Below are 17,354 nucleotides of genomic sequence, written 5' to 3' on the forward strand. Positions count from 1 at the left end.
TGTGCCCTTGGTTGCCCAGTAATAGATGGTAAAATACCATGAAATCATACTAAAGTCTTGTATGTGGAATGGCACAACAATACCAAACCATGATATTCCAAGGTTAAAATAATACCTCAAAATAAAACCATTTCAATACCAAGTTGAGGTCTTCCGGATTTTTGAACATTGCTTGAATACCAAAACTTGGTATTCCACATGCATGATTTTGGTATGATTTCAAGTTATTCTACCATCAATTATTGGGCAACCAAAGGCACATTTTGGTCGCTGGTATTTGCACAAGTAATACCAAAATGTGGTATTTTCATATAATTTTTTAGTGCACCAGTTGCAGTTAGTGAAAAAACGGAAATGATCCATATGCAACAACCGAATCTTCTCACCTGTTGATTCCATGTTGTTTTAAGTGATATTCTTCACCACATCGAATGCATTTGTCATTGATGAACGGCCTGTGCACAGAAAAAAAAATCATGGTAATATTACATCTGGGAAGGGGTAAATCTTTTATGTCAGAAAAAAGGTGTAATTTTACCTCTGAAAATGTGTAATTTTACCACTTTTCTGGTGTAATGTCACTTTTTCAGTCTAAATTGAGGTAAAATTTCATCATAAAAGAAGTAATGTTCAACCTTCCAAAATTACAGCTTTCAAATTTACATTATTTTTTTCTGTGTGCTTGAAGTTCTTGAAGCTTCTGAAAAATAACAAGATTGAAAAATAAGTGTCATTAAAATGAAACTGAATTGAAATTCTCCAAAATTCCATAATCTGTCGATTGACTCGTTTTTCAAAGTATTTGGTTATCCCGACTTTCAACGATTTAAACGGCATCCTGACTTAGAAAATTTTTCACAATTTCAAGTCATTTCTTTAGGGGGTATATCAAAAATTTATAAAATCAAGTTTGAAATTTTCGGGTTTCAATGAAAGCATTCGCTTTGAGACATCATTTAGAGCAAAATTAATTATTTTGTCAAAATTGGTCAAAATTTTCCCATAGTTTCAGAGGAATTTAATAAAATACTGTAATACCAAAAGAATACCAAAATGTGGTGTTCGAGCATTGACAAATTCTGCAATTTTGCAATATCAAAACAATACCTTAAATTGGTATGATACCACATTTTGCTCTTGCATAATCCTTAAGACAAATTTTAAATTTTAAAATTTGGTATTGATACCAGAGAAATGTATTATTAGGCATTTCCTTTGTTATTTACCCATGCTCGGGCACACAAAATCGGAAAAAGTTGCCCCGGCCACTTTTCGATTTGCGCGTAACTTTGTTTTAAGGGATATTTTTTTTTCTTTAAATTCATAATTATTTTAACCTATTTGGAAAATCTTTTCTTCAAAATAAAAAAAAATTCAACAAATAGAGTTCACTAACCTCCTACAACTAGCTTTTCCATCCAAAATGTATCTCATCCAGCGTAATGCAGCTGTGTGTGTGTTTAGGAAAATCTCGTCGTGAACACGTTCATACACACATACTCATTCCAGCATTGTGTGTAGGCATATGTGCGAGAGAGAGAGAGAGAGAAAGAGAGAGAGAGAGAGAGAGAAAGAGAGAGAGAGAGAGAGAGAGAGAGAGAGAGAGAGAGAGAGAGAGAGAGAGAGAGAGAGAGAGAGAGAGAGAGAGAGAGAGAGAGAGAGAGAGAGAGAGAGAGAGAGAGAGAGAGAGAGAGAGAGACCATAAAGCCTACACAGAGCGTCGCTTGGCAGCTTTTGATGAAAATTGGAAAAGTTTAGCTAAACTTCCTACCCCTGCTGTACCCTGTCCTACGAAGCGATTTCAGATAAACTGATTCAAGGTGTGTTATCCTAAATGGATACAATTTGTGGAAGTTTGAGAGGTTTTGATGCATGAATAACAAGAAATTAAATTTAAAATAGACATGTTAAAATATTATTTATTATTTCATTGATGTTTTGAAACAAATCTGGTGATGGTAAAATAGAAGCAATTTCCAAAAAAAAAAATCATAAATATATTTCCACAACTTGTGAATTTTAACTCATTCGATCAGTTGGCAACCGAGCCCTTTTACCGTTTCTCGTTATGGTAATTTGGTAAACTTTCCCAGGCAACGCACTGTTCGGACTTTGCAGCAGCGAACATCTTAAACTTTTGCACTGGGTTTTTCCTCGAAGACAGATCACCTGTTTTGCCCACTCCTCAGACGTTGGTGGCCCATCCACCTAGGCGAGTTGGCAAATGGAATGGCGAAAATTATTCGCAAAAGTCAGGCTAAAAGTTGGGTCCTTCTTGCCAAGAGACTCAACTCGTGCTTTCGAGGAAAAACTCAAATGCAGAAAGGGGAGGAAATTTCTACGAATGCCTTTTCCCAGCTTGTTGTGGGACGAAGCGGCGAATAGGTCTAGCATAAATTAGTGAACAATTCGAGGTTTCCTGCAGCTTGTTTTCCAGACTGGACTCGTTTTTTGTTGTGACAAAATTTGGTACAGGTAAATAAAAATTAGTTTAAAATTAAAATGCTAAAACTTTAATTGTTTTAAAAATTTGTTTTTTTTTTCTAAATTGGATTGGCCTTGACTTTTCCACAACAAAAAAAAATCCAACTCATCAGGACGGTACACATTCCCCTTAAACCACCAATTAAACAATTTGTCACACTTCTGTCACAATCATGATTGCAACAGAGAATTCTGCTGCAAATTGACGGACACAGTCACTGTTTGTCAGCTCGAGTGACACAGAGTTCATCACCATCATTAACTCTACTCAAGAAGCAGAGTTAGCATCACCATCTCGAGATGACAAGGTGCAAAAGCATTCCTTTGTGAGCTGCACTAGGGTGACCCGGATTTTGAGAAAATGTTTTGTAAAGTTATTTTCAGATTCAAATCGGCATATTTTTTCTCAAATTTAAACGCTCTCAAACTTTCTCGAGAACAAAAAACGTTACTTTAATCTACATAATTTAGAAAACATTATTATACGAAAGCAGTTTTTCAGCTTTGAGTTCACTTTTTTTGGACACCCTTGTACTGTACCAATGCAACTGCTTCATGTCTGCACTCTGATTGACCAGATAATAATCTGACATCATGACATAGGTAAGTGATTCTGTTAAAATCTGATTTCTGGTTGAGTTATCATTGTATACAAAAATACAAGTTTTTTTAAATTACACCTAATTTCTTTGATTTAATTCTATGAGATTCCCATGAATTTAAAAAGATCAAAATTCTCCCCATTCAGGACATCGCCTTTTGCTGCAAGCAGCTAGTTAACAGCTAGTTAATGGTGGATTGGTTGTTACGAGGTTTGTGACAGCAAAATTTTGTTTTGATAGAGTTGGATGGAATTCAATTTGAAATGAAGAAAATAAGCTTTACAATGTTCATCAATTATTTCAAAACCTTTTACGGTGATTTCTGGAATGTTTCAAAATATTCTGGAAAGCAAAAAGTGCAAAAAAATAACTTCACGACGAAAGTAGGAATGAAATTAAAAAAAAAATCTTCTACAATTCCTACAAACTCTCATTTTGTTTGTTTCCTTCAAACTCTCATTTCGGAAAATTAAACAACTCGATGGAAATCGGATCGTCCACGAAACCATTTCCAATACCGTTCAAAAGCGTCGCGTAATCGCCACCCACGAGCCAAGGTGGAGGTGTCACCACCCACGTGCAAAAGGGGTTGTTGCATCTTTCAGCCAACCCACAAGGGGTCGTGCAACGGTGAATGGCTGGCCAGAGTCCCAGTAGTATCGGAATATGATGCTGTGGTGCGCGTAGGAAGAATTCGCAGAAGCTTGCCACGCCAGGAAACCGTTTTACGCAAAAATATTGTGGGTGGACGCAGATTCTAGATCGTGGTGATGGCTACTTGAAAGGTTTGATGAATTGAAATGAATGAACGAAAAATTGTTTTTTGAAACAACTACTCTTTAAAAAATATCTGATTCTTTTTCCAATCAAATGATTTAAACTATTTAATGAATTAATAACACAAATTGATATCATTTTTTGAGCAAAATATAGGAGTCATTACACACTAATGCCTTTGCGAAAAAAAAGATTCCAACCCGATCTTTTTTCGACACTTCCTGATAGTTTCAAACCCTCATCCAAGATTCCCTGCACCGTGCGGCACACGCGGTTCACTTGTACCTCGGTTTTGCTTTGCGCCTGCTTTGTTCGGTTTACACCCGAACCCGACAGATTCGAGCCGATGGTATTTTGGTTCATCGTACCAGCGCACCAAAACACGCTTAGCTCGTCGGCTCGGTTTTGTGTCTGGCACTCACCCGTGGCATGAACCCAGCGTATGAGCCAAGGCCGTGGTACGCGCCGTGGTATAGAGGAGAAATTGTGACGTCAGAAATGAACTCAAATCACTCAAAGCTCTTTTTGTGAGTGACTTTAACAATGTTGTCTAGTTTGACAGTTACTTTGTCCGTACTTTTTCTGTGGGAGAGAAAAGGAGGCGAATACTTTATGAAAATCATACCTGTCAAAATTCCTAGCCTCAACATTTTGTCGCGAGTTGCTTTCCTCCTCTATTAGACCCGGTTTGTACCACTGGGGCGTACCTCGGCTCGTACCGAGTTTACCACCTTGGCTCATACGCTGGGTTCATGCCACGGGTGAGTGCCAGACACGAAACCGAGCCGACGAGCCGACGCGTGTCGTGGTGCGCTGGTACGATGAACCAAAATACCAACACACAAATGGGTTCGGGTTCGTACCGAAACTAGAAAAAAACAAACCCACGATGTGCGCTGTCACTGGCGCATGAGAGGGTCTCAACTATTAATAATTTCTCACTTAAAGGATAATTGACGGTTTTTTTAAAGGCGTAAGGCCAATGTAAATATTACCAATTTTTTTTTCAATGATGATTTTTTGGAAACTTCAGAGTTTTAATGTTTGATATAAAAAATATTTGAAAAATATATCTTTATGTCAGGAAAATCGGGACTACAGTCTGAAAAGGGACAGCAAATTTAAGAGCAATGAAACTGGGAATCGGTGTATTAATTGTTTTGTTGTGTTCCTGTTTTAACCAAAATAAAAAAAATCAAAGCATTTTGCAAAAAATGCTTCTGCAGTTGTCCTGATTTGCCCCAGACGGTTGCTTGAAGAAAAATTACAAATTATGATTTTTTTTCACTTTTTATACGACAAAAAATACTCAGTCTTTTAAAAAGTACATAAATTTGAAAAGAAAATGTTAAAGCGCCATATTGCGGATCTGCAAACTTAAATTTCTAAAAAACATGCTTGTAGACCAAATTAATGCTGATATATGCCGAAAAAAAACGTGAATGATGTAAAATTCTTATCGATTACCAAGTATTTTACTGTTCATTGAAATAATAAAACCTGGGATTTTTTTTCATAGATTCACTGTTATTTAAAAAAATATGTTTGTGACATAACTGTAATAATAAACAAAACATTTTGTGACACTAAAAAAAACGATTTTTTTATATTTTACTTTCTATCGTTAAATGTTACATTCTCAAAATATGCATTACGTGTGATGGTGAAAAAACGGTGTTTGAAAAATATCGAAAACCTGAACAATTTTTTTTATAAAACTCAATTGTTAAAGCTAAATTGAAGATGAAATCAAAAAGATTTGTTTTACCCTTGAAAAAAATATTGGAAAGCTGTAAAAATTTATTACAATTTTCTCATTGAAATTTAGTTGCTTTGAATACCATCGTGATGTAATGTTCGGTGACGGTATTTTTTTTAATCATCTTTTCTTCTGAGCTTTCAACAATTTTTTTTAAAAGAAATTTGACTATTTGTAATAAAAAAATGGATTTTTCCGTGTATCTATTTTTATCCAAAAAGCCCTAACCACATTTTTGCCGAAGAAACCAAATCGATTAGATAAAACCTTCTTGAGATACTGAATTTCAGGCATTTACACTACTCATACTCATTTTGTATGACCAGCACTGAAAATTATATGGAGATTTGTATGGAAAAACTAAAGCAAAATTGCTCCCTATGTCGGACAAAGTTTTATCCAAATCGAAATATGAAAATTTAAAAATCGCGAAAAAAAGACGAAATCGTAAAGAACTACAGTTAAACCATGTATAAGAGCGCCTCGCATATGCAACTTTGCATATACGAGTCATTCCACCTGATTCGGTTTAGTCGCAAGAGTTGCATATGCGAGGTACAGGGCTAATGGGATTTTGGCTATATGGGAGACATGGGCTATATTTTTATAAAAAAAAATCATCTCAACTATACAAATCAATAGTGTTTTGGAATCGTTATGAAGTCAGCTATACAGCTACACTAAATTTACATGGTTTACGATGTTCTAGGTCAGGGGTGCTCAAAGTTGTTGGAGGCCGGGCCAAATTTAAAGCTCAAATGTATATTGTTTTTGTATATTTGGCCCGCAACAAATATACAAAAAAGGTTGTTAAAAAAATTAATTACATTATTTTAATGTAAAATATTACATTTCTGTTATTTAAAAAATGTGTATTCAAAATAATAGAAACCACAAAATAACTGGTTTCTATCGGTATTGTTGATTTTGTTGTTTCTGTTATTTGAAAAAAAAAAAATTTTAGCTGAATGTACTTGTGTTTTCAAAAAAAAAATTAAGTTTTGTTTTTATATTTCGAAAATGGTGGTGACATTACATGTTGAACAATTCATCTATAAGTTAAGTGTGGCTAATGAAAAACTTTTAGAAAATGATGAAAGCTTCCGCATAGTTAACCTGCAATCATTATTTTCAAAAAAAAAAGCGAATCAACATTTATTTATTTCATCGAAAATTTACTAAAATTATTTTGAATAAACCCAAACATGCTCAAATGATTTTAAATGCAAAGGAATGCTTATTTAATTAAAATGCACTTAAATTTCTCTTTTATGTTTTTTGAAAATATATTTTTGCTCCTGGTTTTCGAGCCAATTTTTAATAATGGTGGAGGGGTGGGTTGATCGACGAAAGCTTTGTTAAATATTTGCTGCAAACTTGATTGTCAGATTTCCACATTTTGTCTGCCTGAATCAGTTGATAGTTATCTAACTGTAATGAGTTCGAATCCCTAAGGAAGTACAATGTAAGTTTGAGGGTCAGTTTATAAAAGGGTCAATATGACTTGCAAATTAATAAAGAAAACTTTTATTTTTGCAACTATTACAGAATTCTGCCTAAAACAAACTGGTACGTTTTTTTGATATTTCTAAAAATGTTTGATAAAAGTTTTGACGATATTTACTAGTTTCACTCACATTGAAACGTGTGAAATTGTTTTAATTACAAAATATTTGGAACAAATTATTTCCTAAATAATATTAATAATATTATTAATAAAAAATAAAAAAAGATTAGCATAAAAAATCTTAAAATAAACCCTTATTTTGAAAAAGTATAAAATCACTTTACAAGTGGTCAACGGGCCATTTTACATGATCATTCAAAATGGGTCCGCGGGCCACAAAATATCACCTCGCGGGCCAAGTTTGGCCCGCGGTCCATACTTTGGGCACCCCTGTTCTAGGTCATCCGAAACTCCGTCAAGTTAAGGCCTATGTGTTCAACGTAGACGATTTTGACTGTGATTTTTGACCAGGGACCAGGGGTTCAGGGATTCAGTTGCCACTGATTTGAAATTTCGAAAATATGGCTTGAAATTTGAAGTTTAGAATTCTATTTTTGTTTTGCACTTTCGAAAAATACAAATCAAGTTAAATCTACATTTTATAACCCCTGCTTAAAAATAAGTTAAGGGATCATCCATAAACACTCAAAATCTCAGACCTCCCTCCCCCCCCTCCCTCCTTCGTGGATAATTTCAATACAAAACATTTTTTTTGTATGGAGCGTGGAGCACCATACTTTTTGGAGAACGATTTAGCTTTTTTCCAATTTGAACATTATTGTATTATTTTTTTTAAATTGACAGAAAAATTAAAATAATAAAAATCAAATAACAAAAAACTTGTTTTTTTCATACAAATTCCCGGAGAGCCGGGTCTACTCGGATTGTTCCCAAATTTGAGGGGTTTACTTTGGGGCCTAATTACGATCAGAAAGTGAGTGTCCTGATAGAATTGGACATTTTTTATTTTTTTTTTTGAAGATTTCCATACAAACATCAATCCACCCTATTAATTATGTTTATAAATGCGCAGTGGAAGTATTATCGCAAGTTGATTTTTTTTTTGCGTTTGGAGAGAAGGAATAATTAAGAGATAGTCAATGGCATTTAACAAAGTAATCGATTTCAGCCGCTAAAATTAAAATCAAGTTTTGCACTTTTCATAAGAAACTAGCCCGGCAAGCTTTGTTTTCGTTTAACCATGTTTTAAGGTTTGATTTTCTAGAACCTAGAGAAAAACTCCAACTCTTTAAAAAAAAATCAAAGAAAATCACTTCGACCTATGACGGCTTTGATCGATACCGTACGGAGCGAGTACTCCGTGTTTGTTCAGTCGACATTTTCCCATTTGCGAGATCCGTGAAGCCATTGCCGTGTCCTCTGGCATGCGATGGCCAAGCTGGTGCTGGGGAGGGAAAGTAGGGGCAGGAAAAGCCGGAAAATGAGATGCGAAAACTTCCGGCGAACGACGACACTGCTGAGGCCACGCACAAAGCAGAACCTCCCCTGCCTGGCTGTGTGGGTGGGTGGGTAGTCAGAGCCGGCTGCCACCCACTTGAGAGAGAGAGAGCGAGGGGGCGATTCTCGGTGATGGCCTCGCGGAAAATGCTTGGGAACGGTGAGGACTGCGGAAACCGTTTTGTTGACTCGCACTGATTCTACCGGATTACGTGGAGGTTTTGCTTTTTGGTAAACATTTTTCAACGTCAGTTTTTGAGGCCGCGTCGAGGAAGTTGTGGGTCCTGTTTGCGGGTGGTGTAAATAGAATATTTTCAGAGCAGGTTGTCTCAAGCGGATTGAAATCCGGTGAACTCTCGCTACCTTTAGTACAGATTGATTACCCTGCAATAATGGATAACTACTCAAGTGTATCAAGAAGGACTCCCACCATCAGCATTTGCCAGAGTCACTTCCAAGCAAAGGGAAATAAATTTTCATTGCTTCCGTCGTTGTGTTTTGCAGCCTCCCACGCTCGAAGAAATTTCATATGCTGAACATCCCAGGATCTCATATAAAGCTCTTCCAGCTGTATGACCAACCAGCCAACCCAACCGGCATCGAAGGATACGAGAGGAGCAAAAGTTTAATAGGGGGATGGCGTCGCTATTTTTAGACCACGTTTTCCACTTTTTCTCATCGAAACTGACTACTTTATCGACTTCATTTTGCTGGGCGAGATAGGACGCCGTCTATTTTTAGACGATGACTCAGCACCTTTCCACTCTTGCGCTTAAAAAAACCAGGTGGCAGCACGATGTAACGCCACGTCCCTATAGCGAATTTCCCACCCACTCACAGCAGTGCGGGGAGTTGGCCACCCACCTCCGCCCCCCCGCAACCCACAGATTGTCCCACTTTAGCGCCAGTGGACGGGAAGTGTGTGGGTGTGGGTGGGTTAATATCACCGAGGTAGCACCACACTCTTCTGATCAGGACTACCAGAACCTCATGCAGTAGCTGCTGCTGGTTGCTCCAATTTTAATCATCGTTTTTGCCTCAAAATTTCAAACCTCTGGTCCAGATTCAGAGGCGTTCTTTGTGAAGTCTCACTCGGGTTGACATTTAATTCCGAGAGCGACCTGGGGAGCGCGGAAGCACCGAGGATTTGCGGTGGGGAAGGAGAAAGGTTGAGTTTTCAATTTCTTTATACATATTTTATCAACTGCTACTGGCTGGCTGGGTTGTATGCTCTGCTTTGTGGTTATGGGATAACTGTGTCGTTTCGGGATCCTTTGAATTTTGCTACGTATTTTTTGGGGATTCGTTGGAGCGTGTTGTAGGCACCTTGGTAGACTGCATTAAGAGAGAATATCTCAAAAAATTGAAAGCAAAATGACTTGAATATCTCATTATATAAAAAAAATCTTCCGATACCAAAGCATAATTTACCGTGTCTTTTGTTATCTTTTCATTGCAGTTTTTATTTATGAAAATTTGAGCAATTCTTTAAAAAATTGTAAAAAATTAAAGAAAAAGTGATTTTACAATCGAAAAGTACTCTACCGATTTTTTGATAAAGTGCCCCGTTTTAAAGATGTAGCCACCAAATGTTTGATTACAGCGGAATATTTGCAGTTTTGCGATTTTTAAAAATAGTGACCATGAGTCAGGGCTGCGGAGTCGGGTCATACATATTTCAAGCGACTCCGACTCCGACTCCAACTCCGACTCCGGCTTTCCACAAATTGTTGACTCCGGCCTACCAACTTTAGCCGACTCCGACTCCGACTCCAGCTTTCCAAAATTTGTTGACTCCGGCTCCAACTCCGACTCCGAAACCTAATCTGTATTTTAAATATAAAAAAAAAAACGCATTTTCAGCACAACAATTTTCTGAGTAAATTTGAATTTTGTTGTTTGAAAAATTTGAACATTTTATTTAACTACTTTAAATTTACATTCATTTTTTGAAGTTAATAAGCTAGCTACACTAATTTTCAATTGTTTTTTATTCAGCAAGTTTTCATTTACTAAAAATTTCAGTAGCGCAGATTTCAGTGAATTTAACTGAATTCAGTAATGAGAAATTGGTGTAAAGTAACTATCAATGATGGTTTTGAAATAAACAATTTCCAAAGTAACTATTTTTCAAAGCTTTTTTGAATTTATTTGAGAAGACGTACATGGGCATTGTGTGATTCAACCCAGTACACACTTTAAACATACAAATCATGGGAAAATTCTAATATTTGAAAAATAATTTAAATAATATCAATTATATCACCCCGATTTAAGGCATTTAAAAAAAAATAGACTTGTTCAACGATATAATTTAAGGATCAACACTTCAAGAGTTTTGAAGAGAAATTGTAAACATTGGAGTAATCGATATATCTAATAAATTCAATGATTATTTTAAAAATTAATTGCAACTTATTTTCGATATTTTTTGTCAGCTTGAAATGTTTTCAGCACGACACATTGATTTGTTTTTATTTACATACAAAATGGGCATGTTGCGTTCCAAGGAGAAGATTGGTATAATAGTTGATAATGCTTTAAAAACGAAGAGTTTAGAAAATATCAATAAAGGTCAATGAAACATGGACGATTGGACCTCTGGTTGCTGAAATGCAGCGGTTAAATGGAAAACAAACAAGAAAATTTAAGTTTTCAAACTGTCATCCAAACAGCCCTCTCATTTCTAATGCCGATATCTCAGCGACCAATGGTCCAGTTTTCAATGTGAAAAATTGAAAATTTGTAAAAATTTCTGCTCTTTGAAAAAAATCTAAATTAAAAGACTTAGTTTCTAATTTCAAGCCTGTATACGTTATCTCGGTTATGGTCTGATAAATAGCAATACATTAATGAAATTATTTTTTTCCCTTTACTTTTATGTCGCCATCTTGGAAGTTCAGAAAACAAACACTCAGTATTATACATATTTCTTTTGTAACACGAAGTGTGTTATCCTGGTTGAACTCAAAAGTCCCATGCAAATATGTAAACGCAAACTGAAAAATGTGTAATGTCGATTCGCAGTGTACGGAGGCACTGTTTGATCGACCAAAAAAAAAAAAAAAGGTAAACAGAAAAATCTCTTTTTTTTCGATATCAATGTTCAGCCAATATTGGGATTGAATCTTCAAAAATATGATAGAAATTTGCATCAACAACACAATTCAAGTGATTATTTCATGAATGTACCGTTTAAATTGCGAAAAACTTTAAAATTAGAAATCAAAATATTGGCTGGTTATGGGCTACCATTTGACAGCTAGTGCTTTTGTTGTGGGCTCTCATTTGACAACCGTGCTAATGTCGACTGTTGTCAGTTTGCGCTGGTCGGAATACGGCTGCCAACTCCATGTATTAAACATACAAAAAATAACATTTAAAAATGAATTTCAAATTTGTTTTTATGAATGGTTTTTTTCAATGTAAATTTACATTTTCAGCAACATTTTATTTTCGTGTCCACGAACTAGAAATTAAATTAGTAATGGTCTTATGTCCTAAAATATTTCCCTTGTTACGATTTACAAAAGCACTGGAAAAAAATTGTTCAGGAATATTTGAACATTCTTGAGGAAATCATTGAAATTTATTAAGCTTTTAGAAAAGGTTTGAACAAAATAAAAAAATAGCCTAGAACTTTTTTTTTGCCGGCCTTTACTACTCGTAGGTGAATAAGAATTTTTAAATCCAAGAAGGCGGGCAAAATGGCGGTCACTAAAAATTGAGAAATCTATTTGGCAATTTCCATTTCATTCCATTATAATGGGCTGGCAGAACTTCAAAAAAACACACGCACACAAACACGAAAAAGACCATCCCATGCAATCCTTAGTATAATTGAAACTTCGGATAATCGAGTAAGGAATGTACTAAAACCAAAATTCGCAAAAAAATGATCCCAATCCCTTCCCTCGTAAAAAAATAAATTTTAAATAAAATATCTAATTATTTTTTTCAAATTTCATAAGTTTTGATAGCACTTTACTATAAAAAATATGTATGTTTTGGCAAGGCCGTAATCAGTTGCACAGGAATTCAACAAAAAAAAAGTTTCCCATACCGGGAATCGAACCCGGGCCTTCCGGGTGAGAGCCGGATATCCTAACCACTAGACAATATGGGACTTGCGAAGTGAAGCGAACCAGAAGCATTCACACTCGATCCATTAGCACACGCTCAACCAACTAATCATCAACTAATCAGATAATCCGTGATAAAGTGATGATTTTCGCACTCCCAACAAACCGATTCGTACAGCTGCTGACCTTGATGTGACTTCTGCTTCCGACTAAGCGCGAGCAAATCTTCTGGGGTTCTTTTTTTTTTGTTCCGAACCTCCTACGCACTACCTGGCCCAAGGATATTAATCGCAGGAAATTATCTCTTTCAGCTATGGTAAAAGGCGTTGGTGGGGGGGGGGGGAATGGAGCACGGCGGCGCTGATCTTTCAGAGCCCACCACCGAGCAATGATTAATTATTCAGCGACCTTTTCATCTCGACAACTGCTGGCCATCATCGACAGCAGCGTCCTCTTCCAAAGTTCGTGTCGACCCAGATAAGACATCACACCCCGGTGGAAGAGATCGATGGAGTCCTATTTGTTCGAGCTGTGATGTTGGTGCTGCTCGTGGTGGCGATGAAACGAACTAAAGAATGTCGCCGTATTATGTCCTTTTCCAGTATGTTTTTACGTACTAATAACTCATTTTTGTGTATTTATCACTCAGTCAAATCGATCAACCCAGTAAGGAATTTAAATTCCATCTCAATCAGCGGTGACGTTAGTTATAGTTTTGTGCAGTTTGAAAAGTGAAATCGCCTGTCAAAGTGTGTGATGCGAAACTCCGCGTCTGCCGTTGGCGGCGTATAATTTCCATTCGCTACCGAAAAACTCCAACTTCGGAACGATCTAAAAGAGGCCAAATGAAATGTGCGCGCGAACAAAACATTCGTGGCAAAGAATGGAGGAAGGCGAGGAGGAGCAGCAGAAATATGCTCAGCAGCACCACTCGTGCTCGGGCACATCACTTTCGATGCCACAAAACCGAAAAACTTCATTCGTTTAGAGCAGCTTCGGCGTTTTCAGTGGGGAGGCCTTTGTATGGGTGCACACGAGTCGCCGTTTTAGTGCTGTCCAGTGACCGATTTAAAGCTAGTGGCAAATATTTAAATGGCCGAAATGGTGTTTTGATACGCTTATTTCGGCGCGTCCGATTACGAACTCGTTCGGGGTTGGTGTTTGTGTATATCCGCACTCGTCCATGTATTGGTGGCTCCTCTCCGTGCGGGCTAGTATATTAATTAAGTTAATCGTTACTTCATAGTTCTCCGTCCAAGTGTAATCGTGCAGCTGGGGCTACACACGATACACACACGCGTTGTTGTTGCGTATTCGGTTTCCTTCTCACATTTACCATGCGAAGAAAAATCAACGACGACCACTTAGTAGAGTGCCTGTCAGCTAGCTAGGGCCAACCAGGCATTGTGATACTGTTAATTAATACACCGCTCTTTTCACACTGTGAGTGAACTCTTTTTGCCTTGCTCGTTTTTGCCGGCCGAACCCTCCGATTTGCCTCCCCAATGTTGCGCATTACAACGACCGACACCCTTGTTGAACTGATAAGCTTCCTCCACCTCTAGCGCGAAAACCGCAGCACTTTGCTGCATGAGTAGCAAAGCCTATAGCTTTGAAATTTTGTCATTTATTTGCAAATATTTTACAAAGTTTATGTCTCCCCCCTCTCCTTCAAAATCGGCCCAAAAAATCAAAGGGCGATAATTTTTTTTCCAAAAACCAAAAATTTCAACGAAAATGGAAGTCTGTTCAACTGAAAACAATCTGAAATGCATTTTTGCATTGATAATTCTATTTAGCATGTTTAGGCTTGCTTAAAAATATTTTGATTTTAATTGAATTTTAATGTGCAGCACCTCAAAAACCATTTTTTCCGCGAACAAAATTTCGTCAATACTTAGATATTCTGGAAACTGCTGTCCATACTTGACTATCCGAAGCATCGATTACCCGAAGTTTCGATTATCCGAAATTTTATTATCCGAAGGTTTGTATGGGACTTCGGATAATCGAGTCACGAACAATTTTTTTTTTGCATTTTTTTTATTTTCGTACTTTTAACATCCAGTTCAAGTTTTTGTCAAATTTGAATGGTTGATTGCCTATAACATTAAAAAATGTATTTTTTCAATATTTCATCACCGCCATTTTGGCGTTATCTTGGTATAAAAAAATCAAACTCACTTTAGAGTAATATACTGCCCCTGTTCGCATAAATGTCCCATTTGGGTAATTCTCCGCCAACTCACACAGCAGTTGCCCCGACCCCTCTTCGATTTGCGTGAAACTTTGTCCTAAAAAAAATTTAATGTTCTTTTCGAATCTACATTGACCCAGAAGGGTAATTTTTTCATTTAGAACAAAAATTTTCATTTTAAAATTTCGTGTTTTTTCTAACTTTGCAGGGTTATTTTTTAGAGTGTAACAATGTTCTAAAAATTGAAAAAGTTGGTCGTCATCGATCATGGCCGCTCATGGTCACCCGCGACAGACACGGACGACGAAACAAAGAGAAACGCAAAAAGTAACTTTTTCAAAACTTTTTTTCGTAAAATCGCGATAACTCGTGATGTTTATAAGCAAACCCCTTATGTCTATATATCAAATTTTTTGTAATTGTCTGCTCTACAACTTTGTAGAACATTGTTACACTCTTAAAAATAATCCTGCAAAGTTAGAAAAAACACGAAATTTTAAAATGAAAATTTTTGTTCTAAATGAAAAAATGACCCTTCTGGGTCAATGTAGATTCGAAAAGTACATTAAATTTCCCATAAAATGACATGTTCCAAAATTTTTTACAGTCGAGTAACGGAAAATGGGAGAATTTTTAAAACGTTTTTAGTGTTTTTTCGATGAAAAATACGTTTTTTTCGGAATTCTGAGTACGCCATCAAATCGGGCGTCTAATTTTACATAAAAGTCCCTTTGACACCAAATTTCTATCTCATCACCGTTTCAGGCTGCACATTATTGAAAAACACCTCTTTTTTCGCATGTTCAAAAATGGAAGGGGTCGTACCGCCCCTCCGTCACGAGATATCGAAAAACGGACCTCGGATTCGTAATCGGGGACAAAAGTTACCCCTTAGAGCAAAGTTTCACGCAAATCGAAGAGGGGTCAGGGCAACTTTTCCCGATTTCGTGTGAGTTGGTAGAGAATTACCCATATGTAAAAACAGCAAGCTGCGAAAAACGCTTTTGAAGTTTGTCCCACACATAAGGCTACGTGTAAGGTTTTCGCAAAAAAAAACTTGATTCCTCCTGATTTCTAGAACTATCTACTGAATGTTGTAGGCTTTTCTGAAATAGCACACGATTTTGAATCAAACTGCATCAATAACTCAAAAAAGATGAAAATGCATATGGGACACTTTTGCGATCAGCGGCAGTATAGGGGTTATACTAAAGCTCGACAATAAAAAAAAAGTGATTTGATTATGCAAAGTTTCGATTATCCAAAGTGAAATTTTGCCAGGCATTCGGATAATCGAGTCTGGACTCTATTGCAAAACATTTGAAATTTTTAAAAACTTAAATTTTCCACGCTCTTTTATTTAATTTTTAAATGTAATAATTTTTTTACTATTTTCAAATTTCCAAAAAACACCTTGACTTTTAAATCAATCCAGACAAAAAAATATATGAATATTATGAATATATGAAATTTTTAAGCTAATTTTCCAAGAAACAAAAATGCACAAAATGCTTGTATTTTTCTAGTCGTGCTACTACCAAAAAATTGCAAAAAACCAATGAAATTAGGAAAAAAAATCCTGAGATTTTATGTCTTTTTCTGATCTGTGGTCTCAAATTTCAAAATTTCACAGAAAGTCCAAAAGTGCCTTAGGCCGATGCAAATATTTTTAAAAGTTTTTGTCCCTCGGCTCTGGCCGGAGTCGAGGGGGGGGGGCAAAAAATAAAAAATATAAATATTAAAACAACATGCCATAGTTTCAACATTTGCATGGAAAAAGTAGTTTTTACACTAGTTCAATTGTTTTGCAATAAAAGTTTTCAAAAAATGTAAAATTTGACGAAAACAAAAATTTTAGCGAAAAAAAACTTCAGCGATAGAAGACATCGAAAATTTTCAAAAATTCAAAAGATTTTTAAATCAACCCAAACATGCTAAAAATGATTCTAAACGCAGGGGAATTCATTTCAAATTGATTTTAACTAATTGCACATAAATTTTCATAAAAATATTGAAGTTTTTTGAAAAAATATTTTTTTCGCCCCCTGATTTTTCGGGCCAACATTGAAGGGGAGGGGGACAAAAACTTTAAATAAAATTTGTACCAGCCTTATTTAATTGAAATAGAAAAAAAATAAGGTAGAGTAGTCATCAATGAGACACGGGGAACAATGATAAAATGGCTCTCACAAGTCGTAGTTTCAACCAATCAGGCTCATATTTTGGGGAAAGGTGTATCTACTGGATACACGTCTGCCATAATAGTGGCTTTGGTTATGGACGCTCCCTTGCAAAGTTATTCATAAATGTTTGATTTTGGGGTGTAAAAGTAAATTATGACTGAAAATTTCATTTTCGCTTATAGGCTGCCAATAATACAAAAACTAAAATTTCTCCAAACTTCTTTCGTCATTTCATAGGGCATGAGTTGGGCTACAATGGCCTTTCATTAGAATTGACCAAAATTAAGAATATACCCAGAATCCAG

The 17,354-nt window shown here is 36.2% G+C and overlaps 1 non-coding gene across 1 annotated transcript; it reads right to left on the bottom strand.

The window, feature by feature from the left end:
• Positions 1 to 12,641: 12,641 nt before the first annotated feature.
• Trnae-cuc (transfer RNA glutamic acid (anticodon CUC)) lies at positions 12,642 to 12,713 on the bottom strand. The gene has a single exon. It is a non-coding gene; the product is annotated as a tRNA-Glu (tRNA).
• Positions 12,714 to 17,354: the final 4,641 nt, after the last annotated feature.

Source organism: Culex pipiens, chromosome 3 (assembly GCF_016801865.2).
Source record: "Culex pipiens pallens isolate TS chromosome 3, TS_CPP_V2, whole genome shotgun sequence".
In the NCBI taxonomy this organism is placed as follows: domain Eukaryota; kingdom Metazoa; phylum Arthropoda; class Insecta; order Diptera; family Culicidae; genus Culex; species Culex pipiens.